This window comes from Ursus maritimus, unplaced genomic scaffold, assembly GCF_017311325.1.
Source record: "Ursus maritimus isolate PB19 unplaced genomic scaffold, ASM1731132v1 scaffold_22, whole genome shotgun sequence".
NCBI lineage: Eukaryota > Metazoa > Chordata > Mammalia > Carnivora > Ursidae > Ursus > Ursus maritimus.
In genome coordinates, this window is record NW_024424675.1 from 44790309 (window position 1) to 44803043 (window position 12735).

The 12735-nt window shown below is 48.5% G+C and overlaps 1 long non-coding RNA gene across 4 annotated transcripts in view; it reads right to left on the reverse strand.

Moving 5' to 3' along the window:
• LOC121104628 overlaps positions 1–12735 on the reverse strand; it is a 19829-nt gene continuing 7094 nt past the window's right edge. Inside the window, exons 1-4 of one of the 4 annotated variants that reach the window (XR_005836991.1) lie at positions 7791–7827; positions 2231–2244; positions 1449–1641; positions 6–1220 (exon numbers count right to left, since the gene is read on the reverse strand). This is a non-coding gene — a long non-coding RNA (uncharacterized LOC121104628). Of the gene's footprint in view, positions 1288–1448; positions 2245–7790; positions 7853–12735 lie in introns of those variants that run through there. The other 3 variants (XR_005836989.1, XR_005836988.1, XR_005836990.1) reach the window with 3 other exon arrangements.

Below are 12735 nucleotides of genomic sequence, written 5' to 3' on the forward strand. Positions count from 1 at the left end.
GAAGGTGAGGCCCTTGATCCACTGTGCGTGGGTGGTGGGGAGTGGAGTTCACATTGCCAAGGTCTCTATCTGAACTTGCTTCCTGCTCAGGGCAGGCAAGCATCAACTCTGCAGCCGCTGGGCCACCTGTGACTGCCGGCAAGGCCTTCGGGCCAAAGCGGGTAAGCAGTCTGATAGCCATCACAAACCCCACGGTGCCTGCTGCTGGCTTTCTCGCTGTGGCTTTGTACATGGTGGGTTTGGAAATTCATGAGGAGTTTTAGTGGAACTTGCTGAGACCCTGTCATACTTAGGGGTCTCTCACAATGGGTGCAACTTTGGACAAACTCCTGCCCATTAGAATTAAGAGAGACTGCGGAGGTCTCGTGTGGAGCTCGTGAGCCCTCTGAACCTGACTCCTCAAAGTGTGTCCCTGGACCAGCAGCCTGGCATCACCCAGGAGCTTGTTAGAAATGCAAAGTCGTGGGCCGCATCACAGACCTCCAGCACCCTTGTCTGAATTTCAGTAAGAGACCAAGATCCCCAGGTGATGTGTGGGCACATCTGAGTCTGAGACCCACCGGTTTAACACCTGCCGCCAGGCAGAATGCTTGAGCACGCGTCTGTGACGGAGCCCGTGGCTTTCACATGATGCTCTCGGTGGCCTGGGACCCCCAGAATTTAATCTCTGCCTTGGAGACCATCCGGTCCAGGGCCATGTTGATAAACATTGTGCTTCCTTGATGGAACGCTGGGAGGGATTTGGAATACTATTTATTCGAGGGCTGGACCTCACACAGTTATGGGAGGTGGTAAGAAGTCTATGGGAGGCTGCTGCCTCTGTGTTGGGAGGTCAGCCCGAAGTTACCAGAGGTTAGCGGGGTCAAGAGTCGGGGAAAAAAGCCGGACACAACATAGGAGAGAGCAGGGGGCAACTGGAGCCCACAAGGGTGAACTGGAACCTCCAAACCAACAGCACAGGTGACCTGCAGGAGGATTGGCAACCTTCGCACGAAGGTTGTGCCTGGCCCAGGATTCATAGAAGCTGCTGGTCCCGCTGCTGCCCCACGCCAACCAGGTGAGGCCTCCATTGACAACAGCAAGCAGATCACCTGCACACTTCTCTTGTGGCCGGCCCTGACCCAGACAAACGGGACAGAATTGTGGGAGTGCAGGTCTGGTTTAGATGCGTGGGTACAGAAAAGGTTCTCACATGGGACCGTCTCAGCGTCGGGTGGGTCCTGCCATGAATGAAGAGGGCCGGGCAGGGTTTGAAGACTGGCAGACACCGCCCTGACCAACTGCTGTCTGGAAGAAATGCGGGTCCAGGAAAGCCAGATCTCCTAACTTCTCAGGAGAAACTACAATTTTGGGATTTTAGGTTCAAATTCCCTTTTTACGTGTTAGGAACAAATCCAATATTTGAAAGCTGTTAACCAAACAAAATGCTTTGCCAGTCAGAAATTTACCTTTCTGACCATGCCGATGTCCCTCGTTTTCTGGCTGTGGGAACTGCGGTGCAGCGAGGTTCCGGAAGTGGGTTCGTCAGGCTTGGGCGGCAGGTGTAGCAGCTGGCTGGAGCGAGCCGCACAACCTCCAGGGAGGTAGCCTGTGCACAGCCTGCCCCTCCTTTCCGAGGCACTGCCCTGGGTCCACCTTAGGCTAGAGGGTGCAGAAGAGCTATGAGAAGTGTGTTTCTCACACATCGCTATCCTTAGGAACTCCTAGGGATCCTTTAAATCACTGGTTCTAATTTGGCGGGTTGGGATGGGATTCTGATTCTGAATTTCTAACCAGATCCCAGGTGGTGGGGGCTAATGCAGGTTCCAGAGCAGGTGCTGAGCTGTGGTCTTTCAGTGCGAACTGTCCTGCAGGGGACCAGGAGCACCGCAGATGGGTGGAGCCGGACATTAGGAGCACCTGGAGAGATTTAAATCCAACTCCTTGCCCAGGCTGCACACAGGCCCTGGAGATTAGAACATCTCGGGGGAGAGAGCCCAGTGTCAGGATGTCTTAAAGCCTCTCAACTGATTCCAGTGTGCAGCCAGCACTGGGTTAGAGAAAGGAGGAACACACTTCGGTGCTGGAGAGAAGTGGCTCACGGCAGGAGGGGCAGGGAGGGAAGCTTCTGAGTTTTCAAAGGGAAGGTTCTAGAACTGCAGAATGGGAGCTGCAAGCTCCCACTAGATGGTCACTGAGCACCTGAAATGTGAGGGTCTGCACTGGATGTTCTGCTGTGTAACATACGCACTTGATTTTGAAGACCTGGAATAAGCAAAAGAAAGGAGAGGATTTCATCAGTCATTTGTATATGGGACATATGTTGAAATGATACATGTGGGACATGTTGTTGGATATACTGGGACAAAGTAAGTTTTAAAAGATTAATCTCCTTATTGACCTTTACTTTTAAAAATGTGGCTATTATAATTTTTAGTTGTAGTAAAATATTTAATTGTAATAAATAATTGTAGTAAAATATTTAACTGTAATAAAATATTAGAAAATTTGAAATTACAGATAAAACCCATATATCATCTTAATAGATGCAGAAAAAGCATTTGACAAAGCACAACATCCAGCCATGATTCAAACTCTCAGCAGAGTAGGGTTAGAGGGAACAAGAAGGGCACGTACGAAAAATGCACAGAGAACAGCATCCTCAATAGGGAAAACTGAGAGCTTTTCCCCTCGGATCAGGAACAAGACAGGGATGTCCACACTCACCACTCTTATTAACACAGTACCGGAAGTCCTAGCCACAGCAATCAGACAAGAGAAAGGAATAAAAGGCATCCAGATTGGTAAGAAAGAAGTAAATTGTCACTTTCGCGGATGACATGATACTATATAGAGAAAATCCTAGAGACCCCACCAAAAAACTGCTAGATCTGATAAACAAATTCAGTAAAATCACAGGGCTCACATTGTATTTCCCTTGGACTGCTGTTCTCTAGAATCTTCACTGTTCAGAAGTCCTCCCTGGCAATTCTTAGATGCTCTAAAGTCTGAAAATCACTGAGCTATTTTAGACCTATTGACATAGCTTGTTGCCTGTGGCCCCGGGACCGGGAGCATCAGCATCACCTGGGAAACTGTTAGAAATGTAAATTCTCAGGCCCATCCCCAGACCCCCTGAATCAGGAATTCTGGGAGTGGGGCCCAGTGATCAGTATTTTAACAAGCCCACCTGGTGGTTCCAGCATGTTGAAAGTGGGGAGCCACTGGTTTACCCCAGTCGAGTGGCCTGGGCAGGCAGGTTTCCCTGACGCTTCCCAGAGGGAGGAGCGGCGTTCCCAGGAAGATGTGCTTTGACAGCAGAGGTCCCAGCACCCTGCCACCCAGTGCCGGACATGGTGGGGGAGCTTTGACTGACTTAAGGAAAGGGAATGTTTACAAAAGGAGGAGGATGGGGTTTTCAGAAGCAACGTGACATTGCCAGAACTGCTGGAAGTGACTGAAAAGCAAGCCCGATTGATCTGTTTCTCGTGGAAAAGGGTGTGGACAGCACAGTAGCAGCTCTTGGGAAATAAAACCACTTTATTTTTGTAACTAAATGCACAAAGACCCCTCAGCAACTGGTGCTTCCACCCAGAGGGCAGAGCCCAGATGGAAGCAGTGTCCCACTTTCTTTCCTTTCTTTCCCTTCAGGTGCAAAGGCCTGTGGCCTCCGGACGTTGACTTTGCAGGGAGCTGAGAATGTGACCTCCACTCTGGGAAACCCGTGTTCCTCCACTTCAGGGCAGGGCCAGACTCACTGTGCTTAATCCCGAGAATTATTGTCTTTTGAGCTTTCTCCTCCTGCAGTGGCGATCTGGTTAATTTTGAGGTTACGGCACCATCCACATCACTCCAGGTCAGAAGCATGACACACACATGAGTTTCTTCTCTACTTTAGGGACAGACTTCAAAGTTGGATTTGAAGAGCAGATGAGAAAGAAAACAAACTCCCCCTACTGATTTCTGAAGAGGCCCTATCAAACCCACAAGGTGTTGCCACCAAAGGGAAAGCGGTTTTAAAATTTAGCACATTTTGAACATCTGCCAAGAAGGACAGTCTGGCGGATGACGGATTTGTGACCAAGATCAAGGGGATTAGCAGCTTCTTGGGCAGCCTCCCAGAAGAAAGGCCGGCCCGAGGTCATCTGAACCACTCCCAACAGGGAAGTGGACAGCCACAGCCGTTTACTCTGAAAGAGAACGTAGCAGGCTGGGGAGAAGTCCTGCTTGAGAGTGCACATAAGCCACGCACTAGGTTGCATTAGGAAGTGGAAGGAAAATTCATCACCTGATATAATGGCTGTCCTGCCTAAGAGAACACTTTGTTAGGCCTATTTGTCACAACAGGCAAAGTACAGGGCGTTGCCGGGAATGGGGACATCTTGGCAATGAAAGTCACATTCGTCTGCATAATGAGACAAATGTGAGTCCTCCATGTTCCAGTGTGAAATGGTTCTCACTCTCTGGGATGGACATAGTCCCCATTGCAATTTACACTTCCCTCTCCTCTGAGCAGTAGCTCCTGAATTCAATACATTTGGGTAGGCCCCAGAGATAAGAGGTTTGAAGCCGGCCATGTGGCACCAGGGAAGCAGGAGAACAGGACGCTGTGTGGATGTGGGTGGCAGAGCAGGTGGGGGCTGGGGAGAGAGGAGTTAGGGGCTCCTCTGCTGGGCTGTACGTAGCTGATCCACTATGTGGGTATTGTCTGATGCCTGGTTCTGTTTTCAGCTCTGGGCTGTAATATGCTTTCATCATACACCTCCCACTCCAAAACCATCATGCTATTTTATGCCCACTAATTTCAGAACCTCAGGAGGGTGGTGGACTGGGGAAAGGAGGGAAGAGGCCATGTTCATGTTTGGGGCAAAACGGAGTCGTGCAGGGACCGTAGCCACAACAAAGACAAAATATCAGGGGTCATGGAGTAAGGCAGGATGAGAGGACAGACCACTGTTGAAAAATATGTGCCCTCTTCCCTCTCTCCCTTCATTTGTTTCTTGGAATTCTCAAAAATATTCTGGAGAGGACTGAATGCACCAGGGAAATGTGTGATGTGCAGGTGTGGGTTATTTTGTCTGGGCACTGAAGGACAGGGTGGGTCCAGGGGCTGGAGGACTACAGGGGAGGACTGCAGCTGAAGGTTAATCAGGGTCATGACTGTGGTTTTCCCAGCAGTGAAACAATGACCAGGGAGGAACATGGGAATTCAATTATTTGAATGTGTCCCCTGGTTTTTCATTGTGAAGTTCAAAGCAATTCAGAGCAAAACACTTTTTGTACACACAGCCCTGCCCCCATCATGAAAGGACATCATGAAAAGGACAGATATTTGGGTGCCCATTTTACAGGTGGGAATTTTCAGCTTCTGAAGAGGATCTTAGGAGTCAGAGATGGCATGACAATACAGGTCTGACCCAGATCAACCAGAGGGTCAGAATGCCCGAGATGGCACAGAGATAGGAAATAGGAACTCATAGGATTTGAACGTTGAAAGTGTCCTTAAAAGTAAAAACAAACAAACAAAAAACAACTATGATGATGGAAGTAGAAATATTGGTGAAGATGGTGGTCATGGTGATGATGGTAGTCGTGGTGAGGATGGAGGTCATGGTGGTGATGGAGGTCATGGTGAGGATGGACGTTGTGGTGGTGATGGAGGTTGTGGTGATGATGGAGGTTGTGGTGGTGATGGAGGTCGTGGTGATGATGATGGAGGTCATGGTGATGATGGAGATTGTGGTGGTGATGATGGTGGTCATGGTGAGGATGGAGACCGTGGTGAGGATGGAGGTGGTGGTGATGATGGTGGTCGTGGTGATGATGGAGGTCGTGGTAATGATGGTGGTCGTGGTGATGATGGAGGTCGTGGTGATGATGGTGGTCAAGGTGGTGATGGAGATTGTGGTGGTGATGGAGGTGGTCGTGGTGATGACGGTGGTCGTGGTGATGATGGAGGTGGTGGTGAGGATGGAGGTGGTGGTGATGATGGAGGTGTGGTGGTGGTGATGGAGGTGGTGGTGGTGATGGAGGTGGTGGTGGTGATGATGGAGGTCGTGGTGGTGATGATGGAGGTCATGGTGATGTTTGAGGTCGTGGTGATGATGGAGGTCGAGGTGGTGATGGAGATTGTGGTGGTGATGGAGGTGGTGGTGATGATGGTGGTCGTGGTGAGGATGGAGGTCGTGGTGAGGATGGAGGTCGTGGTGAGGATGGAGGTGGTGGTGATGATGGTGGTTGTGGTGATGATGGAGAGTGTGGTGGTGATGGAGGTTGTGGTGATGATGGTTGTGGTGAAGATGGAGGTTGTGGTGAGGATGGAGGTTGTGGTGATCATGGACGTTTTGGTGATCATGGAGGTTGTGATGATGATGGTGATAGTGGTGGGGATGGTGTCACGATAATGATTGTGAAGATAGCACCACATATGTTGAATACATCTATCAGCTCATACATGGATTACTTGTCTGGACTGTCCACAAACCAATTTCCATCTGTCCAGAGTTTTTCAACCTTGGCACTATGGACATTTGGGCCAGAGTAATTCTTTTTTTTTTTTTTAAGGAAAAATGGCCTATTTCGATTCAACATATGATTCATTGTTTTGCTCAAATACAATCATCCTTAATTGTTCAGTGACAACTCTTACTGCATACCTATATGCAAGTACAAATCTACAAAGCTGGTTTATCTCACTGATTATTACTTGTTACCCAACTGTGCACTCAACATTTTCACGAACACTTTATCATCTTACATCTTTCTGGCTTTAGTGAGATATTATTGGCATATAATGTTGTGTAAGTTTAAGGTATACAGAATAATCACTTGTTGTGGGGGCTGTACTGGGCACTGTAGGGTGTTAGCCGCATCCCTGGCCTCTACTTGCTAAATGCCAGTAGCAGTCCCCTTGCCCGTGGTTGCAACAACCACAGATGTCTGTTGACATTGCCAAATGTCCCCTGGGGGCTAGAATCTCCCCTTGTTGGGATCCCTGCAGAATCCCCCAGTCTTTCGATCCACCTATAAGATCTCACTCACATGGTGAGACCTTCACTGTGCCAGTGCTTGCTCCTGAGCTGCCAGGTCGGCTGTGAAGCTGTTCGATTCACTATGTCCCCACTCATGTTGATTATGACGACCCTGAACCATCAGGGAAGTTTTGACTGTGAGCAGCCACTGCCCAGGTAGTCCCCAAGTGTGTGCCCTGTCGTGAGGAGATAGTCTCACTCGCGAAGGCTGAAGCTACGACAAAGAGCACCCCCTCTCCTCCCTGTCCTATTTCATTCTTAAAGAGGTAAGACCTTAGCTGTCCAGACTGGTCTGACTTCCTGGATTAGCCAGATTTATGGTGGGTTCCTCACAGCTGAGGCCTTCCCAGATTTGCCTCTCTAGACTATTTTTACAAACGTTTGTTTCCAACTTTCCGCACTGCCTGTCTTTCCCCGAGGACTGGGACTGCCTCTGCTCACTGCATGTCCCCAGCGCCGGCCACAGGGCATCACACAGAGTAGGGCTCGGAAGGGAGTTTTACCAATGAGTGAAGACATGGGTGGATGGCTGCTTGGGAACGAAGGCCCCGTGAAGATTTCAAGGGCTGCATTTGAGCCTGAGTTTTGCCTGACTCACCACGCCACGCAGGCACAGGGTGTGACTGGGGCTCACGAAGGGGACTATTCCTGGGGCGGGGCTTCAGGAGCCCACCCACCACCGTCCCATCTCAGTACCTGACACATCTGCACAACTGAAGGTGGAGAAGTTGGATGGTGCTTTAATTTTCTCATTATTAAAATGGGGATAAAAATGCCTACCTGTGGGGCGCCTGGGTGGCTCAGTCGTTATACGTCTGCCTTCAGCTCAGGGCGTGATCCTGGCTTTCTGGGATCGAGCCCCACATTGGGCTCCTTCGCTGGGAGCCTGCTTCTTCCTCTCCCACTCCCCTTGCTTGTGTTTCCTCTTTCACTGGCTGTCTCTTTCTCTGTCAAATGAATAAATAAAATCTTAAAAAAAAAAATGCCTACCTGGCGGGATTAAGATGAGGATGAGCTTGGTGAAAAAAATATATTTCCAACCACTTACTGTTCATTTTCAGAACTTCCCTCTTCTTCTGCCCATGTTTCTGGCCCCAACCTGGCCAGAGTACCCTGTTGTTCTCTGACCCTGTGCTTGGTCCAAGGGTGGGCATATGACCCAAGCGAGCCAGTGGGAGTCTCTGGAGAGGGCTGCTAGGGATGCTGTCCCTCCCCTGCCCGGGGCCCTGGGCTGCAGGGTGATGGACCCATGGGGTGGGTGGAGCAAGGCTGGCCACGGGGGCCACTGGAGATGTGCACGGCAGCCGAGCTGGGACATGGAGAGAGGCTGCGTGCTGATCACATTGCTCCGACTCCTGCATCCAGCTTTGCCTGAAGTCTGCACACCTTTTTGATTTTCCCATTTCACGAGTCAATAGTCCTGTAATTCTTGTTAATGTAATTCGTTTTGGTTGTTGATACTTCTAACCAAAAGGGTCCTGAGTACAACACTGTTTATCTTTTTCTTTACTCTTTCCCTTTTTCCCCATCCGACCCCCTTTCTTCTCCCCCTCCCATAGTTCCTTCTCCCCCTGTGGTGTCCCCATGTCTCTCACTTCCTCACCTGGATCCCACGTTTGTCCTCATCCTCCCATCCATTCACTGCTTCGATGGCATCCTCATATAACTGGGATACTCGTGGACATTTAAAAATTAGAGTCAGAAGCTGCTTTCAGAATGCCCAGGCACACTTTCTTACGAGAGTGCTGGGCACTTTGGTCAGGAGGCCGATCTCCCTGAGCCCCAGTCCAAGGCACACTTCACTTCACTGGCTTCTGCCTCATTTTGTTTTCATGTATCGTGAGGACCAGCCTGTGTGCATTCCCCTATCCAGGTGTGTTGTGAATGTTGTCTCCAGCTCCTGCTCGTGGCCCATGTGGCCGAGGGCTGCAGAGCTTCCCCGGCCTGGGGGGAGCCTGTCCAGTGAGAAGTGCCAGCATGGAGACAGGGCTGAGAAGGAGCACAGCCTGCTGTCCTGTCTCTGGGTCTGGCACCCCAGGGCTCCACTGAACAATCACAGGCAAAGGATGTTATGTGCCTCCTGGGGTCTCCCGAGCGGTGGGTGGTCTCATCAGCCAGTGGAGACTTTGTGAATATTGACAGGGCTGAAGTACTGTTCATCAGAGGAGGGAACATGAATTAGTCCATTAAGTTCCCCATGGTCTCAAGCATGAGGAGCATCTGTTTGAGGCAGAAGGGGCACTTTTCGTAGCTGGAGGGAAGACCCGAGTTGAGGGTTTGATTACGACCATCAGCAGGGTGGTTTGCAAGCTTCGGGGAGAGCAGACAATTAGTCACCAGGTGCGGTGGCATGGGCCCCTGTGCAATTATCCCCACTGCCCTCAGCCAGTCTCTCTTCCAAAGGGTGGTGCCAGAAGTAGGTGAGCACCGCGGCCTCAGCTCGCCCCAGGATGGCTCACTGGCCTAGCAGTCGTGACAGCAACAGCTCTGCTTCACAGTGCGCTCACCACGGTCCTGCTGTGCTACCTGCCTGACCTCTGGCCTCCCCAGATTCTCTGGTTCAAACACCACCTTCGCCACCTCTGCCATGTTTGTCTGACACATTTTTTAAAATAATCCAACTAATTTTTTCCCTTAAAATAAATGTACTTGAAAAGTAAACCTCCCAAATCTCTTCTAAATGGAAAACTAGTAACGCTTGCTATGAATGGGAGGAAACCATAAAAAATTAGATGTAAAAACTGTGGAGACCTGTCGTTTCCGGTCTGGTGTGTAAGCAGCTAGAAGACAGCACTCCGTCCTAACAAGTAAAATGCTGAACAAACTGGAAAATCAATAGCTTTTCTCAGATCCATCAGAGAAGTGAAGTTACAGGGCAAACTCCTGCCCCCAAATTGGAGACACTAACAGGCAACTACTGAGGAACAGAGCTTCCCCAGGCTGAAACCCACAACTGCACCTGCAAAGCCACTGGAGCCAGCTCGGGGCAACACGAACTTTAACTGAGAAATTGCTGGAGGCTCGGTGTCAAAAAACCTGAGAGATAAAAACTCCAGGACAACCCAGTCATCAGGGCTCAAAATACTTTTACCTACAGGAATTTTACCTACAGGAGTTTGACCAGGTTTTCACAGCGACTACCAGAAATATCCCCTTGTCTCTGGCAGGGGAAGAGGAAGAACCATTCTGAAATACACAGAAGCATTCTGTTCTTCTTAACAAGGTCTGCCCTTAGGAGAAACTAGTGACCCAGAGCCTAACCTGCTAGGGTTTTATCAGAACCTAACTGACCTGCAGGAAGGGAAACACCCAACTCCAGCCCATAGTAGCCACCCTGTCCCACCTCAACGGAGAGAAACAATCTGAGAAACACTTGTGAAGCTCGTGGTCCAGAAGCACAGGCTCACAAAGAGACTGAGACCTAATCACAGGCTACAAAACACTTCCCTTCCCCACACCTGACTGCAGCATTGCTATAAACGTACTTGCGCAGTGCCTTTCATGCAGTAAATCAAGAAAAAATTGTAAGACATATTTGAAGCAAAAAAAAAAAAAAAACCCCACAATTAGAAAACATAGAGAAAGTATCAGAATAAGACTCAGACACGGCAGGGATATCGGAATTATAAAACCAGGAATTTAAAACAACTACAGTTAACATGCTAAGAACGCTAAAGGATAAAGGAGACAGCACGCAAGAACAGATGGGCAATGTGAGCAGAGATGGAAATCCTAAGAAAGAACCACAAAGAGATGCTAGAGATAAAACACTGTAACAGAAACGATGAATGCCTTTGATGGGCTTATTAGTAGAGTGGACACTAAGGATAGCTAAGGGAAGAATCTCTGAGCTAGAGGACATCTCCACAGAAACAGCCAAACTTAAAAGCAAAGCAAAGCAAAAATAAATAAATAAATACATAAATAATAGAAAAACAGAATACCCAAAGACTAAGGGACAACTACGAAAGATACAACATACACAAAGTGGGAATTTCAGAAGAAGAGAGAAAGGAACAGAAGAATTATCTGAAACAATAATGACTCAGAATTTCCCCCAAATTCGTGTCAGCTATGGAACCACAGATCCAGGAAGCTCAAAGAACACTGAGCACAATAAGCTGTCTAAAAAAACCAGTATCTAGGCATATCATTTTCAAATTACAGAAAATCAAAGGTAAAGAGAAAAGAAGCCAAAGGTGAAAAACACAATGCCTATAGAGAAGCAAAGATAGGAATGAATGTCCCGCTTCTTCTCAAAAACTATGCAAACAGGAGAGTGGAGTATTTGAAGTGTTGAGAGGAGAAAAAACAAAACCTCAAGGTAGAATTCTGTACCCTGTGAAAATATCTTTCAAAAGTGAAGGTCAAACAAACATCGAAGGGATTTGTTGCCAGCAGACCTGCCTTGCAGGTCTTTAGAGAGAAGGGAAATAACGCAGGTCAGAAACTCGGATGTGCAGAAAGGAAGAGCATCAAAGAAGGAACAAGTGAAGATCAAATGTAAACCTTTATTTTTCTTATTCTTAATTGATCTGACGGATAACGGTTTCTTCAAAAAGCAATAGCAGCAGCCATGTTCAATTACGTGTCTACGTGCACGTATCTCCTTGTGGGGGTGACGTGAATTACAGTACGACGCGCGCAATGGGAGGGAGGCGTGAGATGCTTCTGCGGCTGTGAGGTATAGCACCACTGTGGAAAGTGAGCTTGCAGAGTTGTAAGCGTATACTGCAAATTCTAGGGCAGCTACTAAGAAAAGTAAAACAAAGAGGTATAACTGATATATTAAGAGAGAAATGGAATCACGTGACACGTTCAGTTAAACCACAAGAGGCAGAAAGAGTGGAAGACGAAAATGGGCACAATGAACGACGTAACAAATAGAAAAATCACAAATACAGTCGATGTTACTCCAACGGTATCAATGATCACTTAAATATCAACGGTCTAACTATAGCAATTATAAGACAGGGGTGAACGCAGTGGATCAAGAAACACGACCCAAACATGTGCCGTCTGTGAGACAGCACCACACAGCTCTGAGAAGGGCCGAAATCCGGAGCACCGTCAACACCAGACGCTGGCGAGGACGTGGAGCAGCGGGAGCTCACTCATGCCGCTGGGAATGCAAGATGGCGCAGCCACTTTGGAAGACAGTTTGGCAGTTTCTTTCAAAACTCAACATATTCTTCCATATGATGCAGCAGCCACTCTCCTTGGTATTTATCCAAAGGAGTTGAACACTTAAGTTCACACAAAAACCTGCACGTGATGCTTACTGTAGCTTGATTCCTAATCGCCAAAACTTGGAAGCAACCAAGATGCCCTCTGGGGGGGGGGGGCGGTGAGGGCTAAACTGTGGTCCATCCAGACAACGGAATATTATCCTGGGCTAAAAAGAAACGAGCTATCACACCATGAAAAGACATGCAGGAATCTTGGATGCGTATTACTTGTGAAAGGAGTGAAAGAAGCCAATCAGAAAAGCCTACGTATTGTAGGGCAGTATGTATGACAACCATGTGACTTCCAGAAAAGGCAGAACTATGGCACGGTAAAGAGATCAGTAGTTGCCAAAAATTAGCTGCAGGGAGGGATGAACAGGTGGAGCACAGAGGATTTTTAGGGCAGTGACAATACTTTGTAGGATACTGTAATTACAGATACATGTCATCATACATTTGTCCAAGCCCGCAGGATGTGCAATGCCTAACATGACCCT